Source organism: Canis aureus, chromosome 15, assembly GCF_053574225.1.
Source record: "Canis aureus isolate CA01 chromosome 15, VMU_Caureus_v.1.0, whole genome shotgun sequence".
NCBI classification, from domain to species: Eukaryota; Metazoa; Chordata; class Mammalia; order Carnivora; family Canidae; genus Canis; species Canis aureus.
Window position 1 is genome coordinate 7,010,441 of NC_135625.1, and position 16,912 is coordinate 7,027,352.

Here is a 16,912-nt window from a genome sequence, read left to right on the forward strand (position 1 = left end):
TTGATATGCTATAAAAAAAGGAGAAAAATGTAACTGTAACTGTCCAGTTAAAACCACAAAACACAGAAAAAGAGTGGAAGACAAAAATAAGAACAGGGCAAAAATAATAACACTAAAAAACAATAACAGAAACAAATGTGTATATATAGAGAGATAGATATATGCTTGATCCTCCTTTAATTTTGAATGCAGCCACTTTTTTTCCCTTCCTCTCTTATGATCTCACAGGATGAAAATTCCCTTAACTGACTTGATGGCTTTTCAGTTTCCAATGGAGTAGAAAAATATTTGCCACTCTGCAGAATAATTGCTATTTAGAGAGATGCACAGTGAAACTTTATGGACAGAGAAAGGTGTAAAGGTTCAGAGGTGTTTTTTAAAAAGAAGCAACATTTAGACTGACATTTAAGGTTGTGAAAAAATCTAATAAACTGGTTGGTGAGTTCAGGCCATCTAAGAATAACAAGATTGAGGATATTATATTTATCAGCATTCTTTAGAGTGGGGAGCCACTCATTTAAAAAAGGCAGCAATTTGTTCAGTACTTGGCCTACACTCAGTATATACTGCTGGAACCCAGACTTTAGAGAAATTTGTTGAAATTCTCTGTACAACAAAAAGGATAAATTTGATCCATTCAGTAAGAAAGGATGAAAAGCTGAGGACTGTTTGAAGGAGGGCAGAGGAGATCCAAAAAATGCAAGAAAAGAAAAGATAGAAAACCAAGAGCATCATGGATGAAAAAGTTTCTTGAGGAAAGAATATTTTTGCTATGTGATGCCTGAGATACATACACTCTTCTTCAACTTTATCAAATTTTAGTAAAGTACATATTGCTTACCAGTGCTTCTTATTGTAGGAAAATTTTAAGATGGATTGAACTCAGAGAGAGGAAGAGCTTATATTCACATCTTTGCGAATGCATGGCATGACAGGTGAAAAGCTGGAGGAAAAATATTTCAGTTGGTATCAGGGTTAACTGAGATCTGTCATTTTAGAAATTACTCTTTTTTTAAAAATTGAGCTTTATTTATGAAAATAAAAATTGTAACTTAACAGATGCCTTATAAATTAAATTAGCTAATTCTGTAGGATATTTCTCGCCTTATAAATTTCTTTTTTCATATACTATAGACCTAATGCTTTGTGGAACCTGCTTTGGGAAAAGATGGCTTCACTACCAAAAATGAACGTCAACAAAAAGAAAAATATCTGAATACAAATGAAATCTGTAACTATTTATGGAAAATATTTTCTATTAACCAACCAAGTAGAAATAGCTAGAACAAAAGGAAAGATTTTATTTACAGTGTTTTCATTCCTTAAAATAAGGGCCCGTGAATGGCTTTTTGTCCTTTCCTTTTTTAAGTCAGTATTATTAGTCAGAATAGGCTGGGTTAATGCAATAATAAATAAACCCTGAAGACCTTAGTGCTTAAGCCAAGAACAACTTTGTGTGTATGTATTTCATACCTTGATGATTTGAGAAAAAATATGTAATGTTATAGATAAGTAGGGAGATAGATGAGAGTTGAGTGACTCTCCTTTATAGCATGATACTCTTTAAAATTTGGGCTGTTTGGATGTTCTAATTCTATCATCTATTAACTACTCAGATGAGAGAATTTGGAAAAAATAGTTATAAACAATCAAACTATCTATGATACGGGAGAGCTTGGCTCTTATCTCACAGAGTCAAAGAATGAATCTTGCAGACAAAGGAGAGTGAGTAAAGGAATAAAAGTTTAGTAAACACAGAGAAAGTTCTCAGAAGTGAGAGATGTCCCTACTGGGTTGCCACTGCGGGCTTGTAGGGTTGGTCTTTTACTGGAAGCCAACCAGGGAACTTAAATCTTTTAATATTGTCTACTGATATCACCACTGGGTAAGGACTAGTGATAACGTCTTTGATGCCTTACTTCTTCTTTGGGGTCTGGTTATCCTTTGTTGGTCACAGATGACTGTCATAAAAAGATACCCTCCTCACCCACACCTAGGGCAGGGTGGTCTGGCTTGTTCCTTTATCTCTGGTTTCCTTATACCTCAGCATTTTGGGGATTTTTGTGAGCCTACTTCCATGGCCCCCTACCTAGCCCTGCCTAGCCCCATTTGTCCTTAACTCATATAGTTGCCTTGGCTCAAAAGTAGCAAATAGGTTGGCTAAATGTCCACTGTCAAGAGTAATTAAGGGACCTCATTTAAACACAGGAACAAGGAAATGTAAACAGGTTTTTTTGGTAAGACTAACACTCTTCTGCCAATGTATTTTTTTTCCTATAAGTTTGGGGAAAGAAATCTACTTTTGGTTACATTTTAGGTGGTTATGAAATAATCATTTTATTACTAGTTTGAACATTGAAAAATACTGCCTCTTACCATACTTTAGCACTAAATTTTATTGATCAGATTTTCATATTTATGAATAATTCACTATATGAGATAAAGGAATTGTAAAGGAAGAGTTATGAGTGAAGGAAACTGTCACCTACCTGACATGTAAAAATGGAAAATGTGGCATATTGAAATTATGACTAATAATAGGAAAAATCACATTTCTTAGAATATTGGTAAGGTTGCAAATACACACACATAGGAGCATTTCATCATTATAATAAGATATAAAGAAAGTTTGAAACTAATTTGAGATTGATAATTGCTACATCTTATTTGTATAATTGAAATTTAAATCAGTAAGTATTTTTTGAGCATTTATGTTGTTCAAAGCACTGTACTAAACACTGGGAATTAAAAATATCAAACTGCTGACATATTCTCCAAATACAGAAATTTACATTCTACTGAGGGACACAAATAAATATGGTCTCTACAAAAAAAAAAAAAAAAAACAAAAGCAGATAAATGATTGTCCTATTAAATGTGTGGCTTTCAATGGGAAATTTGGAGGTAGAGATTATTTCTGACCCAAGGTGTTGAGAATTTTCCTGGGAAGAGGTTCTCATTGAGTAAAGGTCAGATCATGGTTAAGCAAACAAGGACATGAAGATATTATCTGTAAGAATATCCATGGACAAATACACAAGAAAAGGACTTTTCAGGAGATGTTCTGGGGGAAGAAATGCTTTATTTGGCTGCAGCACATAATAGGATAGAATAATAATATTAGCAATATGTATTATTAGTGGTAGATAATCCATTTAATACTTGCTTTGTGATAGATACGATTAACACTTTACATATATTAATTCTTATACAATTGTGTAAAGTAGGTTATATTATTATTCTCATTTTCAGAGGACAAGTGAGATTAAGTAACTTTATAAGTGTATACATCTAGTGAGTTATAGACCTGAAATTCAAAGCCAGATCTGGCTGGTGAGTCAAAAAAAATGTAAAAGTGAATTTAGTATTGGATAAAGTGCTTTGATTATTGGGCAAGATACTTTTAACTTCATTGAGCACATGTTGGTCTGTATTTGAGTCAGATGGTGAGATCTGCTTTCTATTAGAACAAAATTAAGAGCAGCCTATAAGGTACATTGAAATAGGAAAAAACAAAATGGTTAGTAACAGCTTCTGGGCCTGAATTTTTGTTGGTGTGATTTAGGAAAGTGCTAATGAAGTGAAAAACATGATTTTGTGAAACAGACTCAAAAATGACTTGTGGGGGAGAAGATACTGCTAATTAGAAGAAAATAAATGAAATAAAGCATGTATCAAACACAGATCAGAGTGGAAATTGTAGTAATTTTACAACCCTAATTAAGAAGTGAGAATTTGAGGCACACGGATGGCTCAGTCAGGCATCTGACTCTTGGTTTCAGCTCAGGTTATGATATTAGAGTCATGAGATTAGGCCTCACGTTGGGCTGTACACTGAGTGAGGTGTGAGATTCTCTCTCTCTCTTCCTCTGGACTTCTTGCTTGTGCTCTCTCTCTCAAATAAATAAATAGATTTATTTTAGAAAGAGAGAGAGAGAGCATGAGTAGGAGGAGGGGCAGAAGAAGAAGCAGACTCTGTACTGAGCAAGGAGCCTGGCATGGGCTGGATCCCAGGACCCTGGGATCATGACCTGAGCTGAAGGCAGACACTTAACTGAGCTACCCTGGTGCCCCATAAATAAATAATTCCTTTAAAATTTATAATTAATTTATATAGGTATGTAGTACATATCCAAGAAAGGAAGGAAGCCTAAAAGGATAGGTCTGTTACTGTGAGCCACTGAAATTCAAAGGCAGTTCATGACCATAGCAAAACTTAGTAGAAAATTATGATGATGAAATGAATTATGAATTTCCATAACTATGAGATAAGAGAGATTGCTTTCTAGAATAATCAGTCTACAGAACTAAACAGTAGCGCAGAAGGTTTCCATTTCACTAGAGCAGGGCCAACACTTGACACCAACGAGCTTCCCAATTTGTCCCAAACTAACAGGAGGAGAATAATACTTAATTATTGTTTTATTGTTAATGTTCCTGATGACCAATGATGTTGAGTATCTCATCACACATTTACTACATTTAATTTTTTTTCTCTGTAAATTATATCATTTTAGGTAGGGAAGCAGTATTATTATTTTTTTTTCAAATGGTTTGACAGTTTTTCCCTCCTTTACTAGACTATCTTTTCTCTCTTTCTTTATGGTACCTAATTCCATAGTTGATTCTATCTCTGAATTTTCCCATTTTGCAGATGGGTCAGATTGTCTGTTCTTGTGAAAATTGCACACTATTTTTATTACTATGACTATAATAATGTCTTCATAACACCCAGGGAAAGACTTTCCCCCATTCTTTGTTTTTACAGCCTGATTCACCTTCAAGATCTTTAGTATAAGATATCCTATAACATACACATGTTTATAAATGTTATAAATACATAAATTTATAAATACATAAATATTATAAGGTTCAGCAATTTGCCTAAGAAGGTTTCTGGATTTTTATTAATATTGAATTTGTTTTGTAGCTTGGAATCTTGACCTTGTATAATATTATCTGAATGCCACGAAGCATAAATGACAAACATCTTTGCTGCAGCCACTTTCTCCAGACTTCCCAGCTATTTAGTTCCTCTTTTGGTTTGCTGTTAATCATTAATAATATCTTAGCTCTTGTTCCTTTTACTAGTTGACCATTAGAAAAAAATGCTTTTATAGGTTGATCGTTTTATTTACAATATTGGGAATTTTTCTTATAGCTATTGTTTTGGCTTATTGTTTCTGTTGTCTCCCACCCGTCCATCCCCCAAACTCCAGGCTAAGGACAATGTCCTTTAACTATCGATGCTTTCATTTTGGGATAATGACAATAATCCCTCCCTTCAAATCCACTTACCTCTATTGCACAAGTGGCTAGGTGTCATGCTAGATATCAGGAATTGTATCTCTAAGTAAGAAAAGGAGAATAGGCATTTGATGACAAGAATATTGGTATTGTCCACTTGAAATAATTTTGCTTTTTTATTTTTCTAATTTACTTTTTAATCACCTAGCAAAGACATTTCTTAATAAATTCTTTTTGAGAGATTTATATCTTGAATAAAGAGTTGGTTCCAAAAGTCCCTGCAATATTATTAATTTTTTGCTATATTGAAGGAAGAATCTAGAGCTAAGTGTTTATTTGAAAATTTAAGTTTTAGTGTTTAATCGAACAATAATAGAATTGCTAAAAATTAATGCTGCTTTTCATGCACATTGTCTATTAAACTGTAATTTCTAACAGGTAAAATATAGTGATCTTTTAGCCCATAATGCTATTAGGCATTGAAAACAATAATTATTTGCCAAAACATAGTATAGTGGAGGGTCTCCATGAATTCACATTTGTAGATTTGGTATTAAAGATTAAAGTAGGGGATCCCTGGGTGGCGCAGCGGTTTGGCGCCTGCCTTTGGCCCAGGGCGCGATCCTGGAGACCCGGGATCGAATCCCACATCGGGCTCCCGGTGCATGGAGCCTGCTTCTCCCTCTGCCTGTGTCTCTGCCTCTCTCTCTCTCACTGTGTGCCTATCATAAATAAATTAAAAAAAAATTTAAAGATTAAAGTAATGCAGAATGTTAAAAAAAAATGTGTGATTAGAAAACATCAAATGAAGCCAATGTGTGACTGCAAAGCTATTTTGCCAATCCTGTGTACTCTCAGTCATTTAGCAAATGATGATGGTACATTTTATATAACATTTATGAATGCCTGCAGGCAACATTAAGACAATTCTTCAATTAGCTTAACGGACATATTCTAGAGGAAACAAAAAACTGTTAGTTATTTTTTATATGATTTAGCAGGAGTAAAAGCCACAGCAGAATTGGGAAAAGAAAACATTGATGGCAAGCTACAGATGTTATTTCAAGGACAATATTGGAATGGTTATTTCAAAGGGTATCATCCTGTTAAGAGCTGAACTCTGAGTTCTTCTACTTCCCTAAGATCACTTTGAAATGGAAATGATAAGAACCTTTAATGTCTTGCCCAAATAGGAAGGTGCGCAGAAATCAGAGCTATGCTTGGCAAGAGATAAGAGGCATTACAAATAAAGCTGGGATGAGCAAGTATAACATGCATAGTCCCAACAGAATAATCAGAAGATAGAATGGCCCAAGACTGCAAGTGGAGATATAGGAGTAGTTAGAGATACCTTCTTTATGTGTTATCTTCTAATAGTGACTATATAAATATTTATTCTGTGAGTAGGGATATTGTGGCAAACCTGGATCAAAATTGATATGCACATTCTTATTTCCCTCTAGAAATATCCCCAAAGATTTTCTACATGATGTTGTTTCCTCTATTAAAGCTGAAGTAGAAATTATTTTAATCTCATACAGCCTTGGTTATATCATGTATTAACCTATCTGTGTAGGAAAAAAAAATGTAAGATGAAACTGTGGAAGGCTACATTCAGATTTTATGTTAACCGTAAGTGCCAGAAATAAAGAACACAATATACTTAAAGTTGCACTCAGGAAAATTTCATAGATATGGCTAATAGAGTTACGGCACTGAGTGTATCATCCTGAACTCATTCTGTACAAACACTGAACTCCAGAAGAACTTGACCTATTTTTTTTCTGTTTACCAGAGAGCTTGTACAGGGAACTTCCTACAATATCGATACTTATTATCTTTCTTTTATTGTTATCTAGAGGGAGCACTTTTTTAAAAAGTAAATGGAGTCGCCCCTGTGTATCAATAAGGAAACTTATAGCTCAGCATTGGACAGCTGAGACCAGCAGGGTGCTCCTGCTGAATACAGATTCATCGATTTTTCTCTTTCTCAGAAAGTTACTACTCCATTTACTCTGTCAAAACCCTTGCTTCCAGGCGATGTAGGAACATGCTGGATGTGAAGTAAAATCACACTGCTATATAGGTGTCTGTGATTGTTGCTTATTTAGACAAGTTTCAGAAGGCAAATAATCTAGTGTTCACTTACATTATAGAAATAAATAAACCAAAAACCCCTTATAGATAAATTAGTTCATCTAAGTTTATAAGAATATTATGTAACCCATAATAACTGTCTTCTATGTGTAAGTTTTTCCTTTCCAACATATAAATACATATTTAGTAATGACTATTTCTTCTGAAATACAACCTTTTAAAAAAATTCCTACTGAGAGAATAAGTGATTTTTAACACCTGCCATCTAACAACATTTTTAGAATAATTTTTAACACTATTTTACCTTACTAAACGAGCTTATTTAAATTAAGATCTTAGTTTGAAAACTGGAGCTTAGTTTATCACTCAAAATTCTGTTTGATTATTTTTTAAATCTACATTTTCCATTTTATAAGAATATAAGCTTGAATGTGAATAAGTAAATGCTTATAATAAACTTATATAACTTAAATTTTAGAAAAGAGGTATGTCTATTGCATAACTGTAAATCAACATTTCTTTGCTTTTAAGTCATTGCAATAATTCTAACTGAATTTTAGGGTACATCATCAAAGATATATTTTTAAAACTCCAGCTATAATTTTTTCCCTTATATGAAAAATATCTTCAAATAATCATGGTTTAAAATTTTGAACAAAAATTTTGAAATCTGGGATCCCTGGGTGGCGCAGCAGTTTGGCGCCTGCCTTTGGCCCAGGGCACGATCCTGGAGACCCGGGATCGAATCCCACGTCGGGCTCCCGGTGCATGGAGCCTGCTTCTCCCTCTGCCTATGTCTCTGTCTCTCTTTTTCTCTCTCTCTCTTTCTCTCTCTCTCTGTGACTATCATAAATAAATAAAAATTAAAAAAAATTTTTGAAATCTTACTGATTATCAGATATAAGCCTGAGAGTATTATTTTTTCTGAGAGTATAAAATTAAGAACACTAGAGTAACTGATAATGTATGCACTTTAGGGAATGTGAAGCAAAGTTTTCAGAGAGATCCCAGATAAATATATCAATAAATTCATTACAAATACTGCCAGATATTTTTCTTTGTTTTTATTTTTGTTTTTAATAGCACAGACAACTTTTTCTCCTAACTTTACTGATTATTGTGACAAATAGCCTTCTTTGCCATGATCTTGCCAACCTCAACCAAGGTTTATACTGCCACCTAAATTTAGAAATGACATCTTTTATTTTTCTCTCTGTGGCAAAGCTCTGTTAGTCTGAAATTTCATCAAAGGTATAAAGTAGCATGTCATCTTTGACAACGACTGGGTACAGCAGGGATATTGAATTAAGGCATCATAACATGTTTAGGGAGGCATGATAAAGTTGTTAGGTAGTTGTTCTATTGGCATAACAGAAACTCTCATAAATTACAGAGTTGTGATATAGATAAGGAAAATATAATGCAAATGGTTAATTAGATAAGGACCATTAAAATTGTAAAAAGAGCCTGTTACAGCTATATTTATATTTATACTCCATATCCATTACCTTTTTAACATAATTGGTAATGAAATATTGAAACTACATTCCTCAAATCACTGGATTTCAGTACTCTTACCTAATAGGTCATAATATAAATGAAATAAATAAGTGAAATGAATATTACTCTTAAAGTGTGTGTGTGTATACACTCTACATTTGACTGTAACAATCAATATTTTCAAGCCTTCAAATATATAGCAACTCTACTCATTTTATCTGGACCTTGATTTCTCTCTAAAAATTTGTACACGAAGTTTTTAAGGATTAAATTAAATCTTTCTAGCCATTTAAATATAGTGTGCTTAAAGAAAAAAAAATGAAGACAGTGTGGTGAGTTATTACTACAAGAAAGACTTTGAGGACCTAGAAAGTATAGTCTTCTTCCAAGTCAGACTTTTAAGAAACTTTTATTAGTGTTCATTCTGAGGAAGTGACAATTTATCTTGATTGTCATTTTCTATTCATAAGGGGGGAGGCAGTTTGGTTAACATGCATATGGCTGAATGGTTATAAGAACAAATTGAGTCACATTTTCCTTAGACACTTTTGTAAGTTATTTTGTACTATGAGGTCAGTAGTATCATAGTTTCTCAGGGATATGATCTTGACAGTAAAAAAGCAACTGTTCAGTTTCATTAAAAACACAAGGAAGTAAGGATATACTTAGAAAGCATCATTGAAATACTCCATTTATTTCTCTCTAATGCAATTCAGGTGTTCTTCTGCATGTTCTAGGACAGTGCTTCTCAAACGGTAATGTGAAAACAAATCACCTGGGTATCTTATTAAAATGCAGATCTTATTCAGTACAGCTGGGTTAGATCCCAAGGCTGGATGTCTAGCAAATTCTGAGGTAATATTAATTCTGTTGTTTCCTTGAAATACGTTTTTTTTTTTATGACAGTCACACGCAAACACAGAGAGAGAGAGAGAGAGGCAGAGACACAGGCAGAGGGAGAAGCAGGCAGAGGGAGAAGCAGGCTCCATGCACCGGGAGCCCGATATGGGATTCGATCCCGGGTCTCCAGGATTGCGCCCTGGGCCAAAGGCAGGCGCCAAACCGCTGCGCCACCCAGGGATCCCCGAAATACGTTTTGGTAGCTTCTAGGTAATGCTGTTCCTTCTGGGTTTTTAAACCACATAAAATATATGACATTCGTATATTTTTATATGAAAGGTAAAATTTAACACCCCTCACATTTACACTTTATCATAATCTAGATTATAAGAGACTGGTTTTATGGTCTTAATTTTATGTTCAAAAAGGCTTATAGTTAATACCCCCATTTGATTAAAAATATTAACCAAATTAGATCCTAAGACTTCAGATATTTTGATCAATTTTTCTCTATTAGCAATCTTCCACATTTACCATTGGTTCGACATAAAATGGACTCTAATAAAGCATTCATAACTCACTGACAGAGTGCCACTTAAAAGAAAACTGATGGATTTTATACAGATTTTAAAAAGAGGAGAAATAAAATAAATTTCTTTCTGGGATGTTTTGGAAAACCCAAATACTTGTGTTGTTATCTTTCCAGGCTTAATTCATTAAGTATCCTTAATGAATAGATAGATTCATATCTATCTATGATATGAATAGATATCTATTCTATCAGATATAGATAGAATATATAGATTTCTGTGACTTTACCTAGTTTAGCACCCAAATCTATAAAGCATCTGTGTTGTGAACGGTAACAAAAACTGTGATGAGTTCCATGTGTCTTTATACGTCTTTGTGTGTGTGTAAATTGTGAACGAGATTAAGACAGGGAGATGAGACAAACAGAAAAGAGAGAAGGAAGAAAGAAAACATCAGAAAAGTGCAATTCTAAATTAACTGAAGCAGCTGAAGTCTGGGATTTATATTTGCTCCATCTTGTTCTTCGAGACCACAAACCACTGTGCTTCTGCTGCCTGCATTTTCTAACTGGGTAGAGAATCACCTGATTCACCGCCTTTTTGCCTTTGCTTTAATGACATGGAAGATCCATATAATAGTGGAATTTTATTTCTTACCTGAAAGTCAAGAAGGGCTGAAAAGATATCCCTGGTGGTGTCTTCATCAGATTTGTAAGATTCCACCCAAATCATGTTGTTAGTCTATTACAGTTTGTGTGCGTGTGTGTATGCTGGTTGAAAGATCTCCATCAGTTTTCTTTTTAGATACAAGAAAACCTTTAAAATTGATTACTGATAGTATTTGTAAGATTTTTTCCTCATATTGCACCCCAAATAAACAGTGACACAAAGCAGGACATACTACTACATGCTTTATTAACCCTGAGAAAATATTCATTACCTGATTCATTCCTGCAGTGCATTATTTCATTTGGCAAAAAGTCAACAGAAGAGAACAATCCTCCAGACTGGCTTGATTTACAATGATGTGGGGTGATTGGTTGAAAGATATTTGGACTGGTTGCACCTCCAAAATGAACCAAACCTGAGATGCTATACCCTGGGTTGGTTCCCAGATCATAACTATCTAGTAAACAAAATTATATCTAGGGTGTTCTCAATATCTTCTCCACTGTAATCATTTATAGAAAATCTCTTTGTAATACTTTTTTATCAACAATTCTTGTATATAAATGTGTTCCACTTAGGATCTAGTTTTGTAGCTTCCTTTTTCACAATAGGAATGAAGAAGGGGGGCTAAGCTCTTGTGTTGTCTTCACAAAACCGTCCATTGGGTCTTGTATTGCTATTATCTAGAAAGGAGGGATTCACAGCATTCTCCTTACTCCTGAAAATTTTCCTCCTCCCTATTGATATGAGAGAGCCTGGTTCTTGTCTCATGGAATCGAAGAATGAATCTCAGAGATGACAGAGAGTGGGCAAAGCGGTAGTTTATTAAGCAGAGAACAGAGAGCTCTCAGGAGTGAGAGGGGTCCTGACAGGGTTGCCCCTGAGGGCTTTTATGGTCTGTCTTTTATAGGAAACTGATCAGGGAACTTGGTGAATTTCTTGTCAATATCAAGGTGGATATTTAGAACAAACATCCTCGACTGGTAACCATCATAATAACTGACAAGATGTTCTTATAAATATCATGAGCCCAAACAAGGTGTTCTCTGCTTTCTCATGACTATCTCCTACATAATATTCCTCTACACCAGGGATTTCTGTGAGCCTAGTCAGGTGGCCCATGGCCTTGAGATTCTTGTGCATCTTGGTTTGAGCAGGGACTATTGATAACCCCTTAATGACATACTTCTTCGTGGCCTGGTTTCTGTTATTAATTAATAGCCACTCAAGGGAGGTACTCCCTCACATTTTGGAGCTAGGGAGCCAGGTTTATTTTTTCTGTTTTTACTGTCTTATCTCTGTTTCCTTGGGATGGGTAGGAGTCTAACTCTGGGACCTTTCTTATCTTTCCCTGCCTAGTCCTGTCTGCCCCTAACTCCTTCCTACATCAGTATCAAATTATCCCACTACTCAAACTTTCAGAAAAATTATCTCAAGAGACCAGAACTCATCTTCCCATGCCTTTTTTTGCCTATTTGTATCAATAACAACAACAACAAAAAATCCCCAAATCCTAGGCTTTCTTTAAAATCACAGCTTCTCATGCTCTTACGGATGCCATCCTGACATAGCACTAGCACAAACCTATATTCTCTCTCTCTCCAAATATGGAAAATTTTTCTCTACACTTTCTGGAACCCACATCTCATCAATTTATTATGATGACTCCTTCCATATCTCTTCCCACATGAAACCTGAATCTTTTCTATGACTGTTAGGCTGTGACGCTTCCTTTAAAATTCTCTGCAAATCACTGGCAATGGTGATGAATAGGTGTATTCTTTACTCTTCATTACAACTTATGTACCATAGTCTCTCTCTCCAACTAAAACCCCCAGATTTCAAGCCCATGTCACCAGATGATATTGCCTACTTTGACATTCAGATCAGAAATTCATAGGTCCTGGTGCCATGTCCATTATAATATGCCTTGAATATATTAGCTTGAGGTTATCACTTTCCTTTTACAGTATACCTGTCTTGAAAATTCTGGTTTTCCAATTGTTAAAAAAAATATTATTAAAGAGAGGAAAATGCCTTGTATGTATCTAGAAAACAAAACTCTCCATCATGTCAATAAAATTTAAAAAATAATTTAAACAGAAGGAATCAAAGTGGTAAAAAATATGTAAATATTAGTTCTCACCTTACTAATCATGGGAATGCAAGAAGCTGTGAAGACTACATATCCCCAAAATAGGCAAACTTTTTTGACAAAAAAATAGACAAAAACTAGTATGTCAGGTACTATCAATGATGGTGAGAATACCAAGAAAAGAGAACTCTAATATCCTGCTGGTGGCAATGTGTTTCAAAAGCATTTATAAAATATAAATTTGAATAACAAAAATATAAATTTTCAATAAAGTGAATATACATATGACGTATGGCTCATAGATTATATTTCTTGGTATTTAACCTGTAGAAGTGTGTATCAACATTGTAATTGTGATAACCAGGAAATAAGTAAATGTTCATCAGCATGTAATTGAGACATATTTAGAGAGTGTGCTCTCATATATTAATCAGTATTATGATTTTCTACAGTCAAGAATCTAAGTATATTTTTAAAATTGTTAAGTGCGAGAAGAGGGGCAAGATGTCGGAAGAGTAGGATCCCCAAATCACCTGTCCCCACCAAATTACCTAGATAACCTTCAAATCATCCTGAAAATCTACAAATTCGGCCTGAGATTTAAAGAGAGACCAGCTGGAATGATACAGTGAGAAGAGTTCGTGCTTCTATCAAGGTAGGAAGACGGGGAAAAAGAAATAAGAAACAAAGGCCTCCAAGAGGGAGGGTCCCGCGTGGAGCCGGGCTGAGGCCGGGGCGAGTGTCCCCGGGGCAGGAGAGCCCCGTCCCGGAGGAGCAGGAGCTGCACCAACCTTCCCGGGCGGAAAGGGGCTCGCAGGGAGGTGGAGCAGGACCCGGGAGGGCGGGGATGCCCTCGGGTTCCCTGGGACAGTAACAGACACCTGCGCCCGGGAGAGTGCGCCGAGCTCCCTAAGGGCTGCAGCGCGCACGGCGGTGCCCAAAGCAGCTCGGAGGGCCTCGGGCAAAGGAGGAGGCTCGGCGGAGCGGGCTGCAGGGCCGGAGCAGCTTGGGGGGTGGGCTCGGGCGGGGCTCCGTGGAGGGGGCTGTGGGGCGAGAGCAGCTTGGGGTGGCTCGGGCGGAGGAAGAGGCTCCCCGGAGGGGGCTGCGAGGTGGGAGCCCGAATCCAACACTGCAGGCCCCGCAGCACAGGGTGCCGGGACACACCCCAGGATCCGGCCTCCCCCCGGGACAGGCAGAGGCCGGGAAGGCCCAGGACAGCGAGGACGCTCCTGCCCCGAGCCTGTCCCGCCCCGGAGTGTCCAGGCCCTGCAGACCGAGAGCTTTGTAGTTATTGCAGGAGCTGACTCCAGGGCTCCAGACCTGCCGCTGCCACTGGGGCTGTTGCTCCTGGAGCCTCACGGGGTAAACAACCCCCACTGAGCACCAGGCAGGGGCAGAGCAGCTCCCCCAAGTGCTAACACCTGAGAATCAGCACAACAGTCCCCTCCCCAGAACACCAGCTAGACAGACAAGTTCCAGGGAAAGTCAAGGGACTTAAAGTACACAGAATCAGAAGATACTCCCCCGTGGTTTTGTTTTGTTTATTTGTTTATTTGTTTTTTTTGCTTTTCTTTGTTTTGTTTTGTTTTGCTTTTTGATTTCTGTTTGCTTCCCCCACCTTTTTTTCCCTTTATTCCTTTTTCTTTCTCTTTTTTTCTTTTTTCTTCCTTTTTTCTCTTTTCTTTTCCTCTTTTCTTTCCTTCTTTCTCTCCTCTCTTTTTCTCCTTTTCCCAATACAACTTGTTTTTGGCCACTCTGCACTGAGCAAAATGACTACAAGTAAAACCTCACCTCAAAAGAAAGAATCAGAAACAGTCCTCTCTCCCACAGAGTTACAAAATCTGGATTACAATTCAATGTCAGAAAGCCAATTGTCAGAGAGCTGGAGAAAAGACAGCAAATAGATCCTACACCCAGCAGAAGAAGAGGGTTAAAAACGATGTGAGCAGAACTCAATGAAATAGAGACCAGAACTATGCGACTGATCAACAAAACCGGGAGTTGGTTCTTTGAAAGAATTAATAAGATGAAACATTAGCCAGCCTTATTAAAAAGAAGAGAGAAAAGACTCAAATTAATAAAATCATGAATGACAAAGGGGAGATCACTACCAACACCAAGGAAATACAAACGATTTTAAAAACTTATTATGGGCAGCCATACGCCATTAAATTAGGCAATCTAGAAGAAATGGACAGATTTCTGGAAAACCACGAACTACCAAAACTGGAACAGGAAGAAATAGAAAACCTGAACAGGCCGATAACCAGGGAGGAAATTGAAGCAGTCATCAAAACCCTCCAAAGACACAAAAGTCCAGGGCCAGATGGCTTCCCTGGAGAATTCTATGAAACGCTTAATGAAGAAACCGTACCTATTCTACTACAGCTGTTTAAAAGATGGAAAGAGATGGAGTACTTCCAAACTTCTTCTATGAGGCCAGCATCACCTTAATTCCAAAACCCAACAAAGACCCCACCCAGAAGGAGAATTAGAGACCAATATCCCTGATGAACATGGATGCAAAAATTCTCAACAGGATACTAGCCAATAGAAGCCAACAATATATTAAGAAGATGATTCAAAATGACCAAGTGGGATTTATACCCGGGATGCAATGCTGGTTCAACACACGTAAACAATCAATGTGACTAACCATATCAGCAAGAGAAAAAAAGAAGAACCATCTGACCCTCTCAATAGAGGCAGAGAAAGCATTTGACAAAATACAGCATCCGTTCCTGATCAAAACTCTTCAGAGTGTAGGGAGAGAGGGAATACTCTTCAGCATCTTAAAAGCCATCTACGAGAAGCCCACAGCAGCTTTCCCAATGGGGAAGCACTGGGAGCCTTTCCCCTAAGATCAGGAAGAGGACAGGGATGTCCACTCTCACCACTGCTATTCAACATAGCACTAGAAGTCCTAGCCTCAGCCATCAGGCAACAAAAAGGAATAAAAGGCGTTCCAATTGGCAAAGAAAAATTCAAACTCTCCCTCTTCACAGATGACATGATACTTTACATAGAAAACCCAAAAGAGTCCACCCCAAGATTGCTAGAACTCATACAGCAATTTGGCAGTGTGGCAGGATACAAAATCAATGCCCAGAAGTCAGTGGCATTTCTGTACACTAACAATGAGACTGAAGAAAGAGAAATTGAGGAGTCAATCCCATTTACAATTGCATCCAAAAGCATAAGATACCTAGGAATCAACCTAACCAAAGAGGTAAAGGATCTATACCCTAAAAACTACAGAACGCTTCTGAAAGAAATGGAGGAAGATACAAAGAGATGGAAAAATATTCCATGCTCATGGATTGGAAGAATTAATATTGTGAAAATGCCAATGCTACCCAGGGCAATTTACACGTTCAATGCAATCCCTATCAAAATACCATGGACTTTCTTCAGAGAGTTGCTACAAATCATCTTAAGATTTGTGTGGAATCAGAAAAGACTTCGAATACCCAGGGATTTATTGAAAAAGAAAACCATAGCTGGGGGCATCACAATGCCAGATTTCAGGTTGTACTACAAAGCTGTGGTCATCAAGACACTGTGGTCCTGGCACAAAAACAGACACATAGATCAATGGAACAAAAGAGAAAATCCAGAAGTGGACCCTCAACTTTATGGTCAACTAACATTCAACAAAGCAGGAAAGCCTACCCACTGGAAAAAAGACAGTCTCTTCAATAAATGGTGCTGGGAACACTGGACTTCCATAGGCAGAAGAATGAAACTGGATCATTCTCTTCCATCATACACAAAGATAAACTCAAAATGGATGAAAGATCTAAATGAAAGACAAGATTCCATCAAAATCCTAGAGGAGAACACAGGCAACACCCTTTTTTTTTTTTTTTTTTTTTTTATTGGTGTTCAATTTACTAACATACAGAATAACACCCAGTGCCCATCACCCATTCAC

The 16,912-nt window shown here is 36.8% G+C and overlaps 1 long non-coding RNA gene across 1 annotated transcript in view; it reads left to right on the forward strand.

Annotated features, from left to right (window-relative positions):
* Positions 1 to 16,634, forward strand: part of LOC144284245 (uncharacterized) — a 96,574-nt gene extending 79,940 nt beyond the window's left edge. The window contains exons 2-3 of the long non-coding RNA XR_013352611.1: positions 13,534 to 13,633; positions 14,809 to 16,634. This is a non-coding gene — a long non-coding RNA (uncharacterized LOC144284245). The remainder of the gene's footprint in view (positions 1 to 13,533; positions 13,634 to 14,808) is intronic.
* The last annotated feature ends 278 nt before the right edge of the window (positions 16,635 to 16,912 follow it).